Below are 22,734 nucleotides of genomic sequence, written 5' to 3'. Positions count from 1 at the left end.
AATCCTCTCCAAATATATAAGTAAAACTGGGAAGAATAAAATATCACTACCTTAATGCTAATTAGTTTAATGGTTTGAAGGAATCTTAGTAACATTAAGACATTTGGGCTTAGACCTTGAGATTCAGTTTGGGGAGCAGTTAAGTAAAGAGGATCGGGAACAAAATCAGAAGATTGGTAGGGTCTCCAGAGATAGAGCTGAACTTATTTTAGAGTTCTTCTGGGGAGAGTCAGCTGCATGAGGCAGGGGCTCACTGTGCCTTTACCCCATCAGCACAGTCTGTACAATGTGCTTTCTTTGCCACTAGCCCCTTGGGGATTCCTGATCTGGGGCATGCATCTATCTGCAACCAGGCCTCAATACCTTGTCAAGACGATGACCACATAAGAATGCTTTCCTCCTCCCTGTGGAAGCTTCTAGCCTGGGACAGTTTTGCTCAGCCAAGAACCCAGACCTCTGCTTCCTGCCTGGCTCAATGCCCTGCTGCCCTCCTCTAACTGACATAGCTAGGACCACTCAGACTGCGCTGAAGGCCCAGTGGAGACCTGTGATGGCAGTGGATCCCAGAAAGCCAGTTCAGGAACACAGAGGACTCCACATCAAGTGGGCTGTGCCCTGGTCCTGGGCTGACCTTGGTGGTGAGCTGCAGAGCTGAACTTCTACCTTGTTCTGAGACCAGATGCAGGGTCATTATCAGTTCCTTGCATCCCACGCCCTACGTTTATGACCTGCTTGCCAGCATAGGTTTCTCAGGACTGAGCCCAACTCTGCTCTCTTGAGTCCTTCTAAGACACAAGCCCTGACCCCATCCTTATGCCCTAGCTGGGTCCTACTGTCTCCACAAGACCTTCTTAATGGCAGGCCACTCCAGGGCTGCCAGGGTGGCCAACTGTCACCTGCGTCTTGGCACCTGTCCATGACTCACCTGCTTACTGAGATGCCCACCCAGGAGCCCTGGTTTAGCCTCCCCTATCTGGTTAACTGCTGGTCCTTGGGTTCCCAGGGTCTGATGGTCCACCTGCAGTGGCTTAGCTTCATCCCAAGGGCCTCATGGGGGGGGGGGGGGGTGTGCATGCACATGTGGGTGCGTGTCCCTGTCTCTAGTCACCAGCCCTGTTCTAGGGACTCCCTAATGCCTATATGAGACAAAGATTTGCCTTTCCTCATATAAGCACAAAGCCCCAGTGTTGCCTGCCATGGGGGAAATTCCTTGCCAGTCTTTTTTAATTTGTGAAGTGAGTTCAAGCTGGGTCTTCCCTCTCTTGTAGGCTAGGAAACCAAGGGATAAAACTGGCCATACCTTCCGTGTTAATACAAGTAAATGTAGTCACAGTCTGTTGCCCATTCTTTTAAAGTCTCAGTGGAGAGTAGATATTTATCTTTTAGAAATAGATCTAATTTTTAAAGGAAAAGCCAATGTCATTTGGAACCAAAACTGGTAAAATATTGATATCATTCTTAGCGGTGGGTATCATCCTCTTCAACCCTACCTCATCTACAAATTTCTCTTAGATGATAATTAAGGTCCTTCTCAATGCTGAGCCAGCTCTGGAGGGGGAGAGACACAGACAGAGGTCCACATCCAGGGGCTTTTCCTGCCGGGTGTCTGAGCAAGGCGGGGCCGGCCCCATCTGCCCACCTGACCACTTAGAATTTCTAAGTTCAGATGTGTTTTCTAAAAGCCCAGCTATGCTACTTCATCGTTACACTCCTAACTTAAAACAAGCGAGGGAATGGAAAGAGCTTTGAAATCTTCACCAAGATGCGGTTTATAAAATCAGCGTCGTGCAGAGCAGCATCAGTTAATCAGAATGCGATTTGCCACATTTCACGTCTGGAGTGAAGTGCTTTCTTGTGCTCTACCTTCCATAGCAGAGAAAGGGAAGTGAGCATTTTAGGAGGATTTTAATAGCATTACTCAAAACCGAAACGCAACGCAGATATTTAAAAATATGTATGTATAAGATTTAACTAGTGTCTACATAGCTCTCACCATGTGCCAGACACTATTCCGAAACTGCATGAGTATCAGCTCATGCCATTCCCACGGGGATGCAGCGCCCTTGGCTCTCTTTCCCCATTCTACAGACTGAAGCATAGACAAGTTACGATCCTGCCCCAGATCGTGCAGAGGGAGGGTGGCTGCCCTCAGACGCAAGCCCAGGTGCGCTGCCTGGTCTGGGCTCAAGCTGCTGTGCCAGGCTGCTGCCCGAGCTGAGCTCCTGCCTCGGTGCCCTGCACTGTGCTGGCCTGATGAAGACTTCCCTGTGGGGCTCCAGTGGATCGGCTTCATTGCTGTGTTTTCCTTCCCCGCCCCAGCCTACAGGGCACAAGGTGAGGGAGTTCTGTAAACGCAGTTCATTAAATCCAATACAGTGTGGACTCAAAACAGGAGAGAAGCGCAAGGAAGATGCTGCTGTGGACGTGGCTCACCCCAGGGTCTTCCTGATGGGGAGCGTTCCACCTCTGGGTGTGCTGGGAGGGGTGTGGACCTTGTGGGGAAACAGCTTTGGCTGGCAGATGGCCTCTTGAGGATGGAGCCTCACCATCTAGGAACCTGCTCATTAGACTCTGAACCTGCTCATTAGACTCTTGCCTTGGGGACACCATGGTGTGGAGGAAAAAGGATACATTGAGGTTCAGGTGGACCTGAGCTTGATTTACAAATCTGTCACTGACCAGCTGAATGATCATGTCCAGTGTGAGCTTTAGATTTCTCATCGGTAAAATGGGGCAGGCTGTTGCTGCCTCTTAGCAACACTTGTTGAGATGAAATGGCCAAGGGCCTGGCACACAGTGGGCAGCTGCTCAGCCATGCCCCTCCCTTCACCAGTGGGTGTGCTACCCTGGACCTGCACAGATTCTCAGCACCTGTCTGGCCCACCAGGGCTCTTCCTCTTAGCAGCCAGATTCCTTGTGGCAAACACAGGAAAATGGTAGTCATTAGGCCCCTGGACTGCACTCTTTGAACCACTGTCAAGTGGGGTTGAGAGGGCAGGAGCAGTGGGGAGAGAAAAAAAGGGAAACTTGTTATTTGTAAAGAAAAATTGACTTGATTTATGAGTTACTGGGGACAGTGGCTATAGAGCAGCCAAATGTCATGCTCTCTGGAGTCCTTTTGATTGGCCACCCCCTCTCCATGCATGATGGCAGAGGATATGCTGCTGCAGTGACATCTCAGCTCAAGGGCACTAGGGCAAATGCATCTCAGGTCATCAGCCCCAAATGGAGACCAGGAAGCATTGATCGGCTGTGGGGCCTGAGGACGATGTCAGCACCCACAGGCAACAGGCTGGCGTGGAGTCCTGGTGGGCGCAAGGCAAGAGCAGAGCGACTTAGCGACCATGGGTTCTTGGGAACAACCTTGGGGGGATGGAGCCCCAGGCTCCTCTTTTGAGATGAATTCTGAATTACCTTCATGCTTTCTGAGCAGAACTGGCTCACCTCTGTGATTTTCCTATAGAAACAAGGCTGGCAATGAGGCGTGAGTCTGGGCATGTTCAAGCTCACAGGCTCTCTTCAAGAAATATAGGGTACACTTGGGTGTCAGGGGACCTGCACTCAGAGTCTGGCTGGCCATCCACCGGTTAAGTCCCTGAACTTCTCTGAGCCTCAGAAAGGTTGCTCTAGATCAGAGATCAGCAAACGTTTTTCTGTAAAGGGCCAAATAATAAGTATCATGGCCTTTGTGGGTCATGCCATCTTGGTTGCCAACTACCAACTTGGCCTTTGTAGCTTGAAAGCAGTCCTAGGCAATATGTAAATCACGGGGCCTGACTGTGTTCCAATGAAACTGTATTTACAAAAACAGACACAGGCTGAACTTGGCCTAGGGGTCGTAGTTTGCCCCCCCTCCCCTTGCTCTAAATAATCTCTGAGACCAAGCTCTCAATCGCCTGCAGGCTGACCACTGAGCTTTAGTGGTTGGGAGTGTTGATGGGTGATGGGGCTGGAATCATCCTGGGGTCAGAGAAAGAGCCAGCAGTCTACCATGGTGACAGGGGAGGTGAAGTTGGTGGTAGAGGGCACCAGAAGGAAGGGCCCCGGGGCTGGGCAGGAGAGAGGAGAAGAAGCAGGTACCCTGGGGGCTGTGCTCACAGAGCTATGATCTGGAGCATGGGGGCTGTGCTCGTGCTCTGCACAGGAGCTATGAGTGAGGCGTGCAGATGGATGGGGCTGGAATTCAGCCGCACTCAGCTCACACATCCCTAGGCCCTCCTGGGGCTGTGGAGGGGGCACCGCTAGCTGGTTTGCACGAGGGCTCCTGCACATACTGCAGCAGGGCCTGCGGCCGAGAGCAAGCAGCAAGGCTGCCATTCCAGGGCTGGGAGGGGAGAAGGGTCACACATGCACATCGAGAAGGTGGGTGTGGCAGCGGGGCCCCTGAGAGCCCCTGCGTGGCTGTTGGCAAGTCACTTAACCTGGTCGGGCTCCCCTTTCCTCATCTACAAAGGGAAGGGTCAGAGGCACTGCTCTCGGAGGTTCCTTTCCACAAATGGGATTCTGTGATTTTATGACTGCCAGCTATTTCTGAACTCACCAGCCCGGCACAGAATGACTTGGAAGGAGACGGAATTCATCTCTCTTTCAATAAACACCGCCACCCGCTTGGTTGCTCCAATTTTTCACCGAGTGTCTTGTGCAGAGCTTTGGACTGCTGCCGTGGGGCTCATTCTGGGTCTGGCGGATGGTGGCGCCCCTCGTGCTCTGCTCCATTTCTTCTTTCAAGGCAGCGTTTCTCAGAGAGTCAACACCTGCCAGGGCCACATGGAGCGGTGCCTGCCATGTCCTGGCCTCCCCACTCAAGTCCCCATCTCGACCTGGATGCTGCTCAGCACTCCGAGGTCACGAAGCTGTCTCCACTTGGACCATCCAGGCCTACAGTGACTAATTGTCATCCAGTAGGTCTGCAGGCGGCATTGGCCCAGCTGCCACGGCTGGCATGATTTGGGGGTGCCCAAACTCTTGCAGCCAGAAGAGAGGCATCTGGGGGAATCCCGTTTGTGATCTTTCCTGGGTGCGCAGTGGATGCCCCTTCTCTCCCTCCCTGCCCACCCACATGTAGGAGGTTGACAATTTAAAAGAAAGGCTATAGCTCTCACTCACCACTTCATTTAAAAACCAGAGTCTAGCCTGGCGGGCCAAACAAATCCTTGTGGGATGACACCTCTGGCCCAGCCCATCCTTCACTTTTATCCTCTGTGGAAGATGAAAGGCCTTTTTTTCAGGGGCCTCCGTAACCTGAAATCACTCTTAATTCTCATTGTGTTAGAAAGCCGGGTGGGTGTGAGGCCACAGGACGTGAAGGACTCTAAAAGGCCTGTATCCCCCAAGTTTGTTTATAGCATTTTGACCTGGAAGCTGCTGAAATAACCTTCTCTTCCAATCAAAGAGGCGACTTAATTGGCTACTGGAAATGGTCCAGAGGGGCCATTGTCCCGGTGATGGGGTGGCCCCTTGGCAGCCCCTCGAACCTGCCCAAGCCCATGCATCTCAGTGTCTGGGGCCTGGGCACAACACTGGAGAGGACAGGTCTAGAAAGACCCCCCCCACCCAGTCGGAGGAGTGCTTGTGGGAGCAGCCACAAGTGCTGGGTCTCTGTCATGGGTGGGACGCAGCTGAGCTTGTGCTGTGGCCCTCATTTCTCCGTGGGCGTTAGCTGGCAGGGCTTCCTCCATAACCCCTGGCACCTGCCCCTGAGTCTTCTAGGCAAAGGACCCCATGCATCGGGAACAATTCAGCCTTGTCCTGGGCATCTCCATGTGGACTCAGCGATCCACAGCTCCGACATGAAATCCCATGGTGTCAGGACAGTGGGGGTGCTGGGGAGACAGGTTCTACCTCCTTCTGAACTGGGCTATGGAGTTAAGAGCTGAAGATGGGGGAATTCCTGGGATCCCTCCAACTTCCACCCTGGGGGCTGCTATCCCAGAGGCCCTTTTCCCTTTTCTCTTCACTCCACCCTCTGTTGGGCAAGGGCTGTGGCCTTGGATGCTTCCTGTTGTCCAAGCCCTTCCAGAGTCTACACCTTAGAGAGGCAAATGTGGGGTTTGAGTATGGGTGGAGCTCAACAGATTAGCTGACTCCGAGGTGCTGTGTCCAGGAATTCTCTTCCTTTAAGTCTGTCTTTCCTCCTTCTCCTTTCCATCATCTTCTGCTGGGCTGGTTTTCCCTGGTGTCATCTCCTCACCCCAGAGTATCTGTTCAGCCTCTGTCGGCCCTGGAGAAGTAAGGGCTTTCCTCCTTGGAGTCCTCTGCTTCATGTCAGGTTGCTCTTTCTCTCAGCAGCTGGGTCCACCTGGGTGGCATCCCGGGGATGTGTCCCCTCAAAGTCCTTGAACTAGCTTGTCTGCTTCCATCTCAATTATACCATCTGAGGGCTCCCACCATCCAGTCCCACCCTTTGGCAGCATCCTCTCTGTGAGCTGCAGAGTTGAGAAAAGAAACCATGGGTCCCCCTCAGCATGGCAGGCAGCCTCCCTCCACCCACGTGGATCGCCCTAGGAACTCCATCTCCTGCTCTACTAGCCTCTTCAGATTTTCCTGTGCATTTTCTTGCATCCTTTCATCAGTTGGGGCCATATTCTTCTCATTGAATGAATTGGGAGGTCAAGGGAGACTCATCTAAATGAATAAAAAAAAATCTGAACTTTAGAATCTTGCGTAACAAGTTATATGATCTCTTTGTAGTAGGCCAAGGCCCTTGTAATGGCCTGTGAGACCCACAGGATCCGTGGCTGCCTTCCCACCTCCTTCCCCTGCTCACTCTGCTCCAGCCACATTGCCCTCCTTGCTGTTCTTTGAACATGTGGCCGGATGGCTCTCAGCTCAGGGTCTCTGCAGTGGCTGTTCCATGTGTCTCAAGTGTTCTTCTCCTAATCATGATAGCTACCTTCTCTGCTGCCCACTTCGGGTCCCTGCTTAAATGTTGTCCAGTTAATGAGTCCTTTCCTGTCCCCCTCCTTCAGGACTTCTCATTCCCTAACACTTTACTTCTCCAAAGCCCATGTCACCTCCTGATGGACTATACTATGTGTATATCTTCACGTGTGTTTGGGGTGTGTGTGTCCAGATGTGTGTGTGTGTGTGTGTGTGTGTGTGTTGGATATTTATGACCCATCTCCTTCCACTATAATGTAAACTCCAAGAGGGCAGGATCTCCATCTGTTGTTTCTCCATGGCCGTATCCCAGCACCTGGAACAGTGTGCCTGGCAGAGAGGGACCTCAGCAAATGTTTGTTGACTGACTGAAATAAAGTAGATGAGGAGTTTCGGTGGGTCCCAGGAGAACGTGCGGGTGGCACGCTGAGAGAAACAGGGTGTGGGAGGAACAGAGAGAATCTTGAATTAGCACATCAAAGTGGAAGCCCAGAGAGCGCTGGCCTGGGACAGCTTTTCCTTATTGTTGAAACAAGTCAGAGCCGGTGCTCTCTCCCAGGCCACACAGTGCGTCCCTAACAGCAGGGCCAAGCCTAGACCTCAGGACTGTTAGTCGGATCCTCCTCCTTCCACCTTGAACAATGTTTTCTTCTATCAGGGGGTTGTATCCATCCCCTGTGATCTCACTTAAAAGAATGAATTTGCTTAGCGAGCTTTTCAAGTGAGTAGGACAAAGGGACCTTTCAGTGGAGCCAGCGAAGCACCATGATTCACACCTGGTCAGATTTGATGAGGGTGTCTAAAGAAAACCCTTGGCCGAAGATGGAGACTTGAACATCTGATTTAAACATATTGAGCGGAGTTCCTGTGCAGGAAGCATATTTGATCACCAAGCTGGCGCTCATCTGGATTTTTCCATCCCGTCCCTCCAAATCACTTTGTGTCCTGGTTTACCCGGCCTCACCCTCCTCGTTAAAACATTGGGAGGTTAGTGAGGAAAAATCTACCCAGGGTATGAGCCTGAGCTGGGAAGGGTTAAAGACGGGCCCTGGCTCGAGAGGCAGAGGAAGGGGCAGGGGCTTATTCACTCTGTGGAGCTACTGATAGTAAAAGGGGAAAATTAAGTCTTGCTTGTTCAGGTATGTGATTGAGAAAGGCCGTCAGCAGAGGGACGAGGAGCTTGTTAGAAATCACCAGGCCATTACAGCCGGATCAACAGCTGCCTCTTGAAACGGGGAGGACATAGATACAATCTCAGGAAGGCGATAAAATTGAAAGGTTCCAGCGCGCCCTGGCAAACAAACAGAAGCTCATACAAAGTAGATTTGGGTGAGCAGCCCCCCCCCCCCCATCATAATTATCGCACCAGCCATGGGTGATGGGGCCCTCGGGCCCTCGGTCAGGGGGCCAGCGGTGGGGGTCGGAGGCCAAGGTCCCTGGCCTCCCGTCGGGGTCACGAAGCTGCTGACTTTTTAAGACAAAGGAGAAGTCAGGGACCAGGAACGGCAACCTCTCAGTCTTAAGTTGTTGAAAGTTCCTGACACTCTTCTACTTAAAAAAATGCTTCGTGTGCATGACAGCGGGCTCTCCTCTGGGAAGGGCTGGAGCTTTGCATCCGAGCGGCGGCTGCATGACCGTGACCGTGACTGTGACCAGGGCTGCCTTTCTCTTTCCTGTGCTCTTGTTCTGCTGTGAGGGGGCTGGGGGTGTGGGCACCAGTGGGGATATATATATATATACACACACACATTTCTTCTTGCAAAACCATTGTTTTGGGGGTGGGATCATTCACTCTGATGATGCTCTGAACCAAAGTTCCTTTGTGGGACGCTCACTGACAAATCAAAGGGCAGTGGGCCGAAACATGGTGGGACCATAGAGACCCGTTTCGTTGGCCCAGCCCTGCAGCCACCCAGCTGCTTGTGGCCTCACGTAACCGGGGGAGCCCAGGGTTGAGCCTGGCAGCAGGCTGGGCCGGGGGAGCCCACGCCGCAGGAGGGGTTCTGCTGCCTGTCCACCTGCCTTCCCATCTCAAATCCCAGCGAGAGCCTGTCAGTTCAGGGCATTTCCTTCCATGGCCCCAGTGATGGCACTCTTCATGTGATAATTTGCAAGTAGTGAAGAGTTTTGCTAAACCTTTCATTTGGCTTTTAAAAATGTCATTAAGTATTTGCACACGATCTCAGAAATCAAAAGAAGGATGGAAGGGGAGAAAAGCATCCACAGAGAAGGCTGCTGAGGGATTTCCCCTCTTACTTTAATTGGCTTCCCTGTGCATGGTGGAGATCGCCTCGTAATGGAAGATGGATAGGATTTTGACCCTGCATGCCTTTGGATGGAGCCTAGGATGTATTTTCTCTTTGGGGAATTGCGTGCATGGCCTTTGGGGCTGTACTGAAGTGGCCGTGTCCTTGTGATGGAGAACAGGCAAAGGGCAGAGGGGTTCTAACAAGTTCCTCATTACTGAGAAGTAGTCATTGGTGAGGGCTTTTTTTTTTTTTTTTAAGATTTATTTACTGGGATCCCTGGGTGGCGCAGCGGTTTGGCGCCTGCCTTTGGCCCAGGGTGCGATCCTGGAGACCCAGGATCGAATCCCATGTCGGGCTCCCGGTGCATTGAGCCTGCTTCTCCCTCTGCCTGTGTCTCTGCCTCTCTCTCTGTGTGTGACTATCATAAATAAATAAAAAAAATTAAAAAAAAAAGATTTTAAGATTTATTTACTTATTTGAGAGAGAGAAGGAGAGAGCATGAGTGGGAGGGGCAGAGGGAGAGGGAGAGAGAATCTCAAGCAGACTCTGTGCTGAGCACAGAGTCAGACGTGGGGCTCAATCTCATGACCATGAGATCATGACCTGAGCCGAGACCAAGTATCAGACGCTCCACTGATGAGCCACCCAGGTGCCCCAGATGGAGGCTTTGGACTGGCTGCTCTACCAGGATGGACAAGGCCTTTACCTGGCAGAAAAGGTGTGAGGAGAGATGGTATCTGTCTGGGAGTCAGAAAAGCAAGGCTGTGGTCCTTGGCCTGGTCCAGGTGACTTCCTTATGTCTGCCTCAGTTTCCTCTTCCTTCAGTGAGTGGTTTGGAGCAGGTGCTCAGGCAATCTAGAATGAGTGGAATGGGTGAGAGCCATGGGTGGCCCAGTGGAGAATGTGGACGGTCTCAGTGTAGGCCAGTTCAATTTCTAGCTCCTTCAACGGCAAGCTGCTGCTAAGTGACCTTGGGAAGCCACTGAACCTCTGTAAGTCTCAATTTGTCACACGTAAAGGGGGTTGAGTGACACTTATTCTGAAGAGTTGGGAGTACTAAATGAGCAATGTGAATGTAGTGCAGGGCCTGGCACATGGTAGGCTCTTAACAAAATAAGGTTCCCTTCTCGTGTCCTTATTTCCTCGTTGTCCACATCTATGTTTTTCTCACTCACTGGCTGTACCAGTTTTGAGAATTGGAAAGTCAGATAAGGCGACTGTATTTGTTTGATCCCCTGTATCAGGGTGCAGTGGGGGACATCCTGGCATTCTACTCTCCGCTCTCTTGGGGGATTGCTGTAAGTCACAGCCACTTGATGAAGGTTTGCTTTGTCTGTAAGCCCATTCTGGAAGACACCGCCCGTTATAGGCAATGACCCTGAAATACATGATCTCAGATTTTAGTACAGGAAAAATGAAGTCCTCCTTGATGTTAGACTACTATAGAACAGATCATATTTCCCCTTTTGGCCTTGGCTGTCAGAAAACTCAATTAAATTTTGTGCTTAGGAGCTATAATACTTGAAATACTTGTGTTACCTAACCTCTCTCACACATCCTTCAAGGAAACCTTCTCTGACTCCCCAAGTCTGGGAAATAGGCCCCATTCCTTTGCTTCTGGTATTCATGCTTGCCTCAGACAGGACACTGTCAGGCTGACCTTTTTGCTCCCTTTCTCTCATCACACACACACACACATGTACACACACACACATGCATGTACAGAACACTCAACACATCCATGCACACACGTGCATGCCCACACACATACATGTCGGTGTACATGCACACACATAGGCTCCCCCCTACCTCCAGCTGTAAGTTCTTTGAGGCTGGAGTATGTCTTTCAGCTCAATACATCAGCACAGAACACCTGGCATCTGGAATCTATGAAATACTCAATTAACGCTCATCGACTAAAGGTGAATGGCTGAACAAGTGGTTTATATAAAATATTTTAGTTCAGGTGTCAGATATAATCATCTTTTCTATTCAATGGGGCTTGATCTTTTACATTTTGATCTTTTACAATTATTGTATACCTTTTATTATAAACACAACTCTAAGGCTTTTGGAATTATGTGGGGTTAGGGATGTGAACAAGGGAACAAATAACTAAATTTCTCAGCCACAACACCTCCTGTGCCAACTCCAGCCAGCAAGCCCCTTGTGCAACAGACCACAGACTTTGGAATAGAGCAGGACATGCATTTTCTTGGCTCTGTCACTTAACTGCTGTGTGTCCTCGGGCAAGTGGCTCTGCCTCTCTGACCTTCTGTCTTATTTATGAAAATGGAGGTAAAGAAGTTTCCTTCATAGGGCAGTGGGAGACTAAATAGACCCCATAAGTGAAATGTGTCTATTTGTTCCCTAACAAGTGCTCAGCAAATGTTTATGATGAGTGAAAGAGTCCGGCGCAGTGGTGTGATGTGCCTTACATGTGCTGCCATCCTAACTTCACCTGAAGCTCCCAAAGGTCAGGTACTTTGCCTGATGCTCCTTTTGTGTAATCTTGACTGCCTGGCTGGACACACTGGCTCTGCAAGTCCCCGAATAAACTTCTGAACACCATTAGAGACACTTTCCAGACAACTACTGGTCTGGTTCATGGACTCGTAACATGTGGACCTAGAAGGGGCCCTTAAGGTCAGGATCTGCCTCTCATTTTATGTGGGAAATGGGGGCCCAGACAGGCACCATGGTGGCTCCAGGCCACACAGCTGGGTGGACAGCCAGGCCAAGACCCTGGGCTCCTGACATCAGGCGAGAACACCTTCCCTCCCCTCTGTTGTGCCCTGGCTGGGACGGACTGAACCTGGCCTGGGACAGTGGCTCTCCAGGGCACTGTCCTGAAGCCACAGTAATTACCCACGGTGTAGGCTTGGAGCTTTATGTTTCCAAAGAGCTATTTCACAGCCATGATCTCATTTCATCCTCGCAGGGACTATGTGAAGCAGGCCAGCAGGCGTTTTCATCTGGATTCTCTGTGAGAAGCTTAAGGCCCTGAGAGGTCAAGTGATGGGGTGGCAATCCCTCAGCCAGCTTGTGGCCCAGCTGGAATAGAAAGAGCAGCTGGGACCCTGGTTCAGAGCTCTTTGCCCTGTGCCTGGTAGGAGTGCCCCCAGGGGCTACTGTGTAGCCGTTGGCATGGTCTCTGAAGTTCACTCTGAAGAAGGTCGGAGACTAGATCCCAACCAGTCCAGCCTACAGAAGCTGAGAGGGCCTGGCCTCTTGGGAAGGCCACCTCTGCCCGTGGCCTACACAGGATGATGGCATCAGGGGAGGACAGGGGGCTTAGCTTTGAAGGCCTTGATTTGTCTCTGCGGTGGATTCAAAGTCAAATGCTCTGACTGGCAGTGTTGCCAAAGACAGTATTAATGTGGTAAGGGTCGGGGGGAAGGCTGCATGTGGAGTAAAGGCCCTGCAGTTTGCCTCTGAAGCTGTATCATGTAGACACACACGCCTCTGTTCAGACTGGCCACCCAGACACACGCACGGATTGGCATTTAGCAACTTTCCAAATTCGAATTGCAGTTTAAAATTAAATCCACATTTAAGGGCTTTTAAAGCATAGCCTATTTATTCAGTGGCTCTTTATGAAGCCCTCACCAATTTATAATCTATGCGGTAACTCACTCCACATTGCTGAGAGCTGGGTGTTAACCCTTACCTAGAAGAATCCATTCTCTCCCCAGACAGAGCCAGTCTCAGTAACCGGAGCCTGCAAGATGATGGAGGGCCAGGGATTGCTGGTCATGAGGCAGATGGGCACTTGCTAGGGGGAGGTGATCTGTTTGCACCCTCCTCCTTGGCTTGATGACCTGCTTCTTCTCCTGGTCGACTGGAAATCCCTGCAGGCCTGGAGCCTGAGATGCAGAAAAATTTATTCATTCAACATCATTTATCTAGAGCCTACTAGATGCTGACCATGGAGGAGCCCAAGGAGGACATGCCTTAAAAAGTCCCTGTGGGCCAGCCAGCAGGGTGGGCTTCCCATCCGCATGCATGGGTACTGATGCCATGAACTTTCCCCTAGCTCCTTCTCCACGCCTTCCCAGGGAATGCAGAAAGACATAGCAGCCCCCCAGGGAGATCCCCAGGCCTCAGCTTAGCTTCTTTTGGTGGGCAGGCTGTTCTCTGAAGCTTTTCGATTAAGTCTGTCCTAGGGAAGAAAATCCTTCCTGATACTTGGGCTAATGCAAGCAACTTTCTCTGCAATATCCTTCTGGAGAACGACTTGGGCCTTAGGGGGTGTTTCTTCCACTTCTGTTGGGGACCATTTGTGCTAATAATTTGCAGTCTCAGTTACATAACCGGGCCTTTGTCAGCGGTTTTCCGACGGGACCTTATGTGAAGTTGGGGTTTGCTGTTCAGCAAGCATTTCTAAGGAATGCTCCAGAAAGCCCATGGTGCTGTAATTGTGTCCTGCTGGGCTCCTTGCGCCCCCTGGGGCTCCAGCTCAGGTTTCTGAACTTTTGTGGTGCCCCCTGTCCCAGAGGCAGCTGCTCCTAAGCACACTCCATTCCCCAACCCCTCCAAGTGCATTTCACTGGCAGGTCCCACCACACCTAATTCAGGGGGAGCAGGGCAGGTATTGCAAGGGATACAGTGTGGCAGAAGGACCTCTCCTGCAGGAAATGTGAGTCCAAGCCAGCCCCACACCTTCTTGTTAAATGTAAAGCTCAAACTTCAGACCTCATTAACTAAGATCTCATTAATGGCAATGATAGTAACTAACATTAATTGAATGCCTTTTAGGCATTTTACATGTGTTATCTTATTTAATCCTATTCATGTTCCTATGAGGAGTCAGTTTCATTTTCTCTATTTTATGATCATGGAAACTGAGGCTAACAGAGGTTTAATAACCTGTCTAAGGTCACTTAGTTTGTGGTAAGTGATGGTGGCAGATGGCTGGGATTTGAACCTCCTGCTTATTGCTTTGCTGGCTTGTCCACTGGTACACACACATACTGGATGTGTTCTATAAATCCAGTTCTGAAATACAAGCGAAGTCCTTGCCCTGGAGAAGCTCAGAGTCTAATGGGGGAGGCCTTCCTTGAAGCACGCCATGTGGGCACAGCCCAGGGGAAAGTGCTCAGGAGAAGGCTGCAGAGCACACAGCACCGGAGGGCTCCTCAAGGGTAGGCTAAACATTAGCAACAGTTGGCACACAGAAAAGACTCTGCCTTTGTGGAAGTGGTGGGGTGTTGTGCTGAGCCTGGAAGAGTGGGCAAGAGATGCCAGGCAGCCACGGGGAAAAGGGCACCCAGCAGAAGGAACAGCATGTGCGGATGCCCAGAGGGAGCTAGCACTGCTGCTGAGCACCTTGACATGTTGGGTGTGGCTGGAATATGCCCAGCCCAGGACCAACGACAGGCTCATTTGTCTGGAGGAAGTCTCGTATGGGTGGAGAGAAGGGCCTAACTGGAAAAGTTCATGGATCTCAGCGTCATGCCGAGGGTCATCTCTGCTATCCATCAATGCCTTTCTCTTTCACTTTTAAAACTTAAACCCCATTTTTCACATGGTCGCCTTTGGCATTGTGCTGTAGGATCTTACCCCCTGCATTAAGCAGTTGCAAGCTGCTGAACCCAGCTACATGTTCTGGGGTGTCTGGGAATCTCCCTCTCCATGCAAAACCTCCTCCCTAGTCTTAGCACGTGGGAAGCACCTACTAAACTCGTAACTTGCCTTCCTCGGTTCTCCTCATTCCCACCAACCACTACCGTGACACCAAGCAGTCCCAATTCTAAATTGGATTTTCAGGAGATTATGAAATTAGTGTGTCCTACTAAACTTCTTCAATGCCTCTTATGTCCTCTCTGAAAATCTCAAGTGATAGGAGAAAATTAGGAACAGTTGGGATGAACGTTGGCCATAAACACTACCATAGCGGGTGGCGGGTGTGTGGGCGAGATCAATTCAGGCTTCACACTCACCATACTTATCATCTCATCCCACACCAGCCTCCAGAACCTGAAGCTGGAACTCATGCCCCCTTTCCCCAGCCCCACCCTTGGATAGGAAGAGTCCATATCATGAAAAGGCCAATACTCCCTGGGTTGATGGATACATTTAATATGATTCCAACAACATACCAATGGGTTTTGTTTTCCCCCTGGAACTAGACAGAGTATTTTAAAGTTTATATGGAAATTTAAACAAGCAAAAACCTGGGATTATAGAAATAACTTAAAAAAAAAAAAAAAAAAAAGCAGTGAGTGGAGACTAGCCCTACCAGGCAACTTGCAAACACTATATAGCCTCAGTAAATGAGTAGTGTGGCAGTTGGTATAGAAAAATAGGCCAAAGAGACAGAATGCTCCCAAGATAGGCCCAGAACATATATAAGAAATTATTAAATGATACAGCGTCCCAAATCAATATGCTAAAGATCAATTTTCAATAAAGGATGTGGGGACCGCAAAATAGCCATTTTTGGAAAAGATAAATTTGGTTCTGTGCTTCATGCCATGCACTGGGAAAATGTTCAGGTGGAATGAAGATTTAAATGTTAAATACACACACATAAAAATCCCATAAGGGAACATGGAGATCACCTTTGACGAAGACAGACTTCCTAACTGTGATTCAAAATCTAGACACCAAGGAAAAGATGAGTAAATTTGACTATGTAAAATTTAAAAAGTTTATGCATGCCCAAAACACCATGAGTAGAGTCACAAGGCAAATGACAAACTGAGAAAAAAGTATTTGCAGCACATATCACAAAGAGCTAATCCTTCTAACATGAAAAGATTTAGAAATCAAGAAGATCCACAACCCAGCAGAACAATGGACAAGGGATATGAACACTGAGTTCACAAAACAGAAATGCAAATGGTCCTTTCCCCTTCTCACAGATGCGCACTCTGTTCATAAAGGGAGGCACGCAAATGAAAATGACACGGAGAGATACCAGTTCTCACCTCTCAGCTCTGGCAAAAATCCCAAATCTCGACGAAACACAGGGCCGGCTAAATTGTGGGGAAGCACGCGTCCTCCACCATCGCTGGCAGCGTGTCAAGAGTAGTGTTTCCCTGGGTGAGACACCAGGGATGTCTCCCCACATCACAAATGCATCCACCCTTCCTCCCAGTCGTCCCACTTGTGGGGGTCTATCCTACAGATACAGCTGCACAGGTGTGATGTCACATATGGACAAAGCCATTCATGATGCCAGCGCTGCTGAAAGCAGAACCTGGGAACACTCCCATGTCTGGCAGCAGGGGAAGAGATAAGTATATTATGGTACATCCACCCAGTGGAAAATTGCAGCGGTGAGAAAGAAAGAGGGAAATCTCTGTGTAGGGGTGTGTGGAGAGCTCCAGGATATTTTTGTGAAGTGAAGAAAGCTAGGTAGAGAATATGTAAACAGTATCATATCTTTTGAGGGGAAGTGGGAAGAAATAAGAATATATGTATTCTTTTGTGTTTATATTTGCATGAAGAAACATTGGGAGGATAATAAGGAGTTGATCAAAGGGTTCTCTGTGGCGGGGAGCAGGGGAGGTACGGAGCAAGGCTTCTCTGGGTTTCTTTTTTTACTTAGTTTGGGCTTTTGGTGAGTACAGTTTTTTATCTGACTTGTCCTGGAAGGCTGTATGTTCTAATCCAGCTTAATCATAAGAATCACTTGGGTCACTTGTGAACATTAATCCAGATCCAGGCCCCTGTCTGTCATGGGCCCTGGGAATACGTGTTTCCCCACAAGCACCAGGTTACTCTGCGAGGGGAGCTAGGCAAGTGCGGAAGCCCCTCCGTGGCCATAGACGCCAGGCAGACAAGCCCGACCCTGTGTCATGCCCCAGGTCCTGAAAACCCAGGGTCCAATCGGATGGGCACGGAAATCTCGCTCCTTCCCCTGGGGACCCTGCTCTGCTCCCCATCCAGCCGGTCCTCCCATCCTGCAGAGAAGCCCCACCGTTACATGCCTTCCTCCGGCAATCAAATGCACGTTGGATTTCATTTTCCACAATTTGCGTTATGAAAATGACATAGATTTGTTTTTGTTTTTTAAATATGAAATATTATGCTCTTGAAGATACTTTTTCAAACTATGCCCACCCTGGCCCGTTCCCCGGGGAATTCTGAAAACTCCAATGGACACACCTATCTACTGACCCAGCAATGTCCCTCTCCTACCCTCAAGGATGGAAGATGCTTAAAGTCATCCCTCTGATCCTTCCTCTCCCTCCAGGAAGCACTGCCTCCACTTCTGTGGAGAGGATAATGCAGAGGGAGCCGCTAGTCCTGAGAGGCGGGCAGTGGGTCACTGTGGCAGCCCAGTGGCCCTGGGGGTGTCTCCTAGCACCAGGCCATCTCGCCTTTCTCTCCTTCTCGAGCTCTCCTCCCTGTCCCACACAGACTGTGTGTCCCCAGGGCCATGTGTTTCCACAGGCCTTGTTCCCATGGGCCATGTGTCCCACAGGCAGGTCACCTCTGCTGCCTCACCTTCTGGCTGACATAAGCTCCCCCCACTTAAAGTTTTTTTTTTTTTTTAAAGAGTTTATTTATTTATTCATGAGAAACACAGAGAGAGGCAGAGACACAGGCAGAGGGAGGAGAAGCAGGCTCCATGCAGGAGCCTGATGTGGGACTCAATTCCGGAACTCTGGGATCACGTCCTGAGCCGAAGGCAGACGCTCAACCACTGAACCACCCAGGCATCCCTAAAGGGTTTATATAATTAATTAATTAATTAATTAATTAAGTTTTAGAGAGAGAGAGCATATGAGCAGGAAGTGGGGGGCAGAGGGAGAGAGAGACTCCTTAAGCAGTCTCCATGCCATGTGTGAAGCCCAATGTGGGACTCAATCTCATGACCCTAAGATCATGACCTGAGCCGAAATTAAGAGTTGGACGTTTAACTGACTGAGCTACCCAGGCACCCCCATTTTTAAGGGTTTTGTTGGTAATCTTCATGGGGGAGCAGCAAGGAGTAACCCAAGCCATGACCATGAGGGAGTACAGAGGCTGGGGAAACGACATGACCATGGTTTGGGCCTCAGGCATCAGTTTCAAGGCCCTCTCTGGGATGCACTCTGGAAGTTAGGGTGTTGTTTCTGGAGACTCCATGCCAGGCATCAGCCCTTTAAGCTTGTCGCCTGCAGAGAACATGCCAAGGGGACCCGGAGGGTCTCTGGCTGAGCGGTGTCCAGCAAGGGCTCTCTGTGGGCCCAGAGCCAAAGGGGCAAGACACGGAAAGGAACATGGGCTTTGAGCTGCGTCTCCAAGGACGGTGGCGGCTCTCTGCGGCCTGGCCCTTTGCCCCACCCTCTCTTGGCTGCTCTTGCAACTTGATTGTTTTTGTGTTTTTGTGTGTGGGTTTTGTTTTTGCTTTTGGTTTGTTGTTGTTGTTGTTGTGTTTTTCTTTTCTTTTTCTTTCTTTTTTTCTTGTATCAGAAGGAAAAAGTCTGTTTCCTTCCTGTCTCTCTCTGAAGTCCCTAAGGACTCATGAGAGTATGTCCTGGAAAAACTTGGGCTTTCCAAAATGTGCTAACAACAAGGAATTGTGAGCCAGAGATTACACCCGCCAAACCCGGCCTGTGGTAGGCGTTGGGAGTGCCGTTCTGGCAAGGGCAGCTCCCCCTCTCGCCAGCACCCTACACTGCTTGGATTCCACCTGTGACCCCTGCACCCTGTTAGCAGAACATCTTCTTGGAGGAGGGCCATGCCCCTTCTCCTCTGCAGGACTCAGTTCCCTCCCCAGTGAAACGGGGGAGCTGCTCTAGGCCCCTCTCCAGAGCCCCTGCCAACTGGCGTTCCTGCCTAGCACCTGCCCTCCCCTGGCACGTCTCTGCAGCAAACATTTGGGGTAAAGGGAAGCCCCTTTGAGAGGCAGCATCTCTCAGCCCCTTGCTCTGGGGGACAAAGCAGCTTTCACTGGCCTTCCTACTGTGGCCAGAGCCAGGCATGGACCGGCAGGCTCAAAGAAGCAGCTCCCTGACACGATGGGCCAGCTGTCCCCAGGCTGACAGCCCTGGCATGCTGAAGGCGGGGTGGCCCAGCTGCCCACCCACCTCCCCCTGGTCTGTTCTCAGTGTGGCTTTGAACCTTCTGCACTAAGGGAGGATACACGATGTGTCAAACTTCAATCCCCTGGAAGCAGACACTTTGCTCCACTCTTCTCTTCACATTTTGCTGAATTTCAGGCTCCATTTCCTGCCGCCCCTCTCACTCTCCCTTGACTGGATGGAGAGCAGCCCGTTCTCCCAGGTTCTGGAGCCAAAGCGTTACATTCAAGCTGATGACCCCAGCGTGGTCATCTGGGGGCAAGGGAGGGAAGTCTGGAGAAGCTCCAGAGACTGGAGCTCTTAGGAACATTCTCGTTTTTATGGGCTCGGAGGGCTCTGACATAAACAGACGGACTGGCACGTGTGCAAGGTGTTTGGCGGGAACTGCTGCCCGCAGAGATGATTTTGTGGCAGCCAAGGATGTCTTTGGCGGGGTCCTACTCTCCTTTGTGTAGCCCTCCCAACCTCTTAGGGTGTCTTCTCTCTTGCGACCCTGTCCCTTCGCTCACGTTGGCTGCGAGGGAACTGAGTCCTGTAGAGGAGAAGGGGCATGGCCCTCCTCCAAGATGTTCTGCTAACGTCCTGCTGTTTCCTGAGGTCCCGGCCACAGAGCTCTGCTCCCTGTGTCTTGTGGAACACGGGTGGGCGCCCGTCCCTCTGTGCTGAGCACGCTGGAGATGTGGCGGCCCTGCCCTTGAGGATGGTCAACGGAGCCATGAGCGCTGCCTGGCCTGCACCCAGTCTACCCAGTTCAGCAAAGGCTACTCATTCTTTCCCTTCCTCCGAGCTCATCCTTCTCCAGCATCCTGATGTTTCCAGGAGAGCAGATAAAAGGCAAAAGTTCATGCCAAGACACGAATCCCCACTAGTTCTCCCTGGGGTTCCTTCCACCTCCCACAATTGCATGCCCTGTGGGGGTGGGGGGACCTTTCCTTGTGGCTCTTGGCTCCTCTCCTCTCCAAGTCCTCAACCTGCACCTTCCCATCGAAAAGCGGCCAGAATCTCATGTCCATGATCCACATGTGGTGTGCACGCACGCGCGTGTGTGTTTGAACACTATTTTTGGAAGGAGGCCGGTGCTGGGAGTCCAAAAACCTGGCTTGAGATTGCTGTTAATTAGCTTTGTGACCTGGGGTGATTCATCACACCTCTCTGGACCTCACTGTCTTTACAAAAGAAGGTGATGCTGTCTGCCCTGTTGACTCGCTGCAGAGTAATCCTGGGAGAGGTTTGGAGGGTGTCTGTAGAGGTTTCATCAATGCTTGACAAGGTGCCTTCTGCAAACTAGGGATCAGCCCTGCTCATCCCAGCATGCTCAGCATTACCGGTCTCGCACCATTTGGCAGCCTGGAACTGCTCAGGAGCTGGGGTTCCCTCCACCCACAATCCCGTGGACACCCACTCTGTGAATGCTTCTCTGAGTGCTTTCCTGGCTGCAGTGAATTTCCAAGGCCCACCCTGATGGGGGTGGCCCTGGGGGTTTGGGAGCTGCTTCCCCAATGCCAGGAACCCCGCCTCCTGGAGCCCTTGCTCCAGGCTCTTGGTCCATGACTGGAGAGGACAAGAGTATAAGGCTCACTCCGGGGCCTCACCATCAGGACGGCTGGGATGTGTAATGAACCCCGAGGGACCTGCTGAGGTTACCTTCTTGGGCCTGGCCTGAAGCTGCACTCACCTTGGCTCTGTCTTCCTTACAGATTTCTCCTGGGAGCGCACCCTTGGGAAGTCACTCCCACGTGAATCCTGGCTCCGGATGCTAGGGTCCGTTTCTAGGGAGCTTGACCTGGGGGGGAAAACTTTCTGGAGATAATGACCCGTTATATTTTAGCAGAGAAGGAAGAGTAAAGAGGAAGGAGAAGTGGCTGAATAGTTATTAAGCACCAAGTATGTGCCAGGCACCATGTTAAGTGTCTAATATGTCATTTGATCCTCAAAAAAAAAAATCTGTGTTATTGCTATACTTTCCATTTTAGAGTTGGAGAAACAGAAGGTCAGAGAGTTTAATACTCACCCAGATAACAAAGTTAGCAAGTGGCACTTGAACTCAGATTTCACACTTTCTCTGCTTCCTTCTGTTGCCTCCCTGGTATGCCATGATTTGGGGGTGTGTGTGCCTGGGGCTGACTTTGGGGGGCATCTGTGAGCAAGGCATCTCCTTGGGCTAGACTGGGCCTGAGTGTAGCCCCCACAGTCATTTCCTTTAATGTGGACAATCTTGGGAACCTTTGATTCTCTTCTAGAGAGCAATGTGTGTGTGTGTTTGTGTGTGGGTGCATGCACACGTGTTCACATGTGAGCATGTGTGCACATGTATGCATGTGCATGTGTGCGTGTTTACAGAGGTTGGGGCTGGGGAGGAGGGCGTCCTTTTACCTTGGTAATGAGATTTAATTATCAGCTGCCTTTCAAGGGCTTTGAGGGTGACAAACTGACTTCCCAAGCTGGTCTCTAATCTCAGCTGTCATAACCTCCTCTAATACCAATCAGATGCCTTTTGTCTCTCCGTCTTCACTCTATATGGTGAGTTCTCTGTCTCAACCAGGTGCTGACACCCTGCTACACCTCCTGCCAGTGGGAGGCAGCTGCTACCTTTTCTCCTTGCCCTTTGTCAAGAAAGAAGATAGGATGTCCTCCTAGGGTGCAGAACAAATGATGAACAAAAAGCTATGTGACCTTGAGCCAGTCTGCCCGTCTGCTTTTTGGGCCTCTGTTTACTCATCTGTAAAACGGTTATAATAACACCTGCTTGGCCTTCTTGATGGAGTTGGTTGAGGAAAGAGTGAGAGAGCAGCCAGGGAGAAAGCGCATAGAAAGTCGGTACCTCTGCCTTCCCGCGCCAGTGTGAGAGCACTGGGCCCTCCCTGGAGCCACCCGTGGGGTGGGAGTTAGACTCCATGCTGTAGGGGTGGATCCTCCACAGGGCAGGGCACCCCCAGCTGCTCTGCAGTCTTGTCCACAGCTTGAGTGTCCCCTGCCCGAACAGGCCTGTAAATTGCCTGGGCTGAATTCTGCACACACCTCGGTGGAAGGGGAATTATTTGTCAGATATACAGTGTCTGCGAGAAGGGCCTCTTATGAGTCAGTGTTCAAATATGTTACCGGCTCAATAAACAGAGGTTTGTTGTAAATTAAGGGAAGGAAGCAAGGTGCCAGCAACAGCCCTTGTTCATCTACTGCTTTCTATTAGCAACACTTTCCCCTTAAGTAGTGCATAATTCCCCGGGAGCTGCTGGGCAGGCAGCTTAGCAGGGGGGAGGTAATTACATTGCAGTTGTTAGGTAGTTAGACCTACACAATAAGTTCAAGAGAGGAATGGGGCAGCCCCTGGGGGGCTTGGCTGGGCTCCCCAGACAGGAACATGGGTTGCCCGACATCCTTTGAGCAAGATTTGGGCTGGGGTGGTGAGGGGCAGTATAGGCTAGTGGGGGCAGGAGCAGCCGGGGCAGGGTGCAGATCTGGAAGGCAGGGCTCCGACTCTCATCACCGGAACAAGGTGGGGTTGCTAGGGTCATGGTACTCAGGGGGAACCTTGTGCTGGTTGATTGGCAGGCTATGGGCAAGATGTAGCTGTTGCTGGCAGAGACAGT

The sequence above is a fragment of the Vulpes vulpes genome, chromosome 9, assembly GCF_048418805.1.
Source record: "Vulpes vulpes isolate BD-2025 chromosome 9, VulVul3, whole genome shotgun sequence".
NCBI lineage: Eukaryota > Metazoa > Chordata > Mammalia > Carnivora > Canidae > Vulpes > Vulpes vulpes.
Note: the sequence above shows the minus strand (reverse complement) of the source record.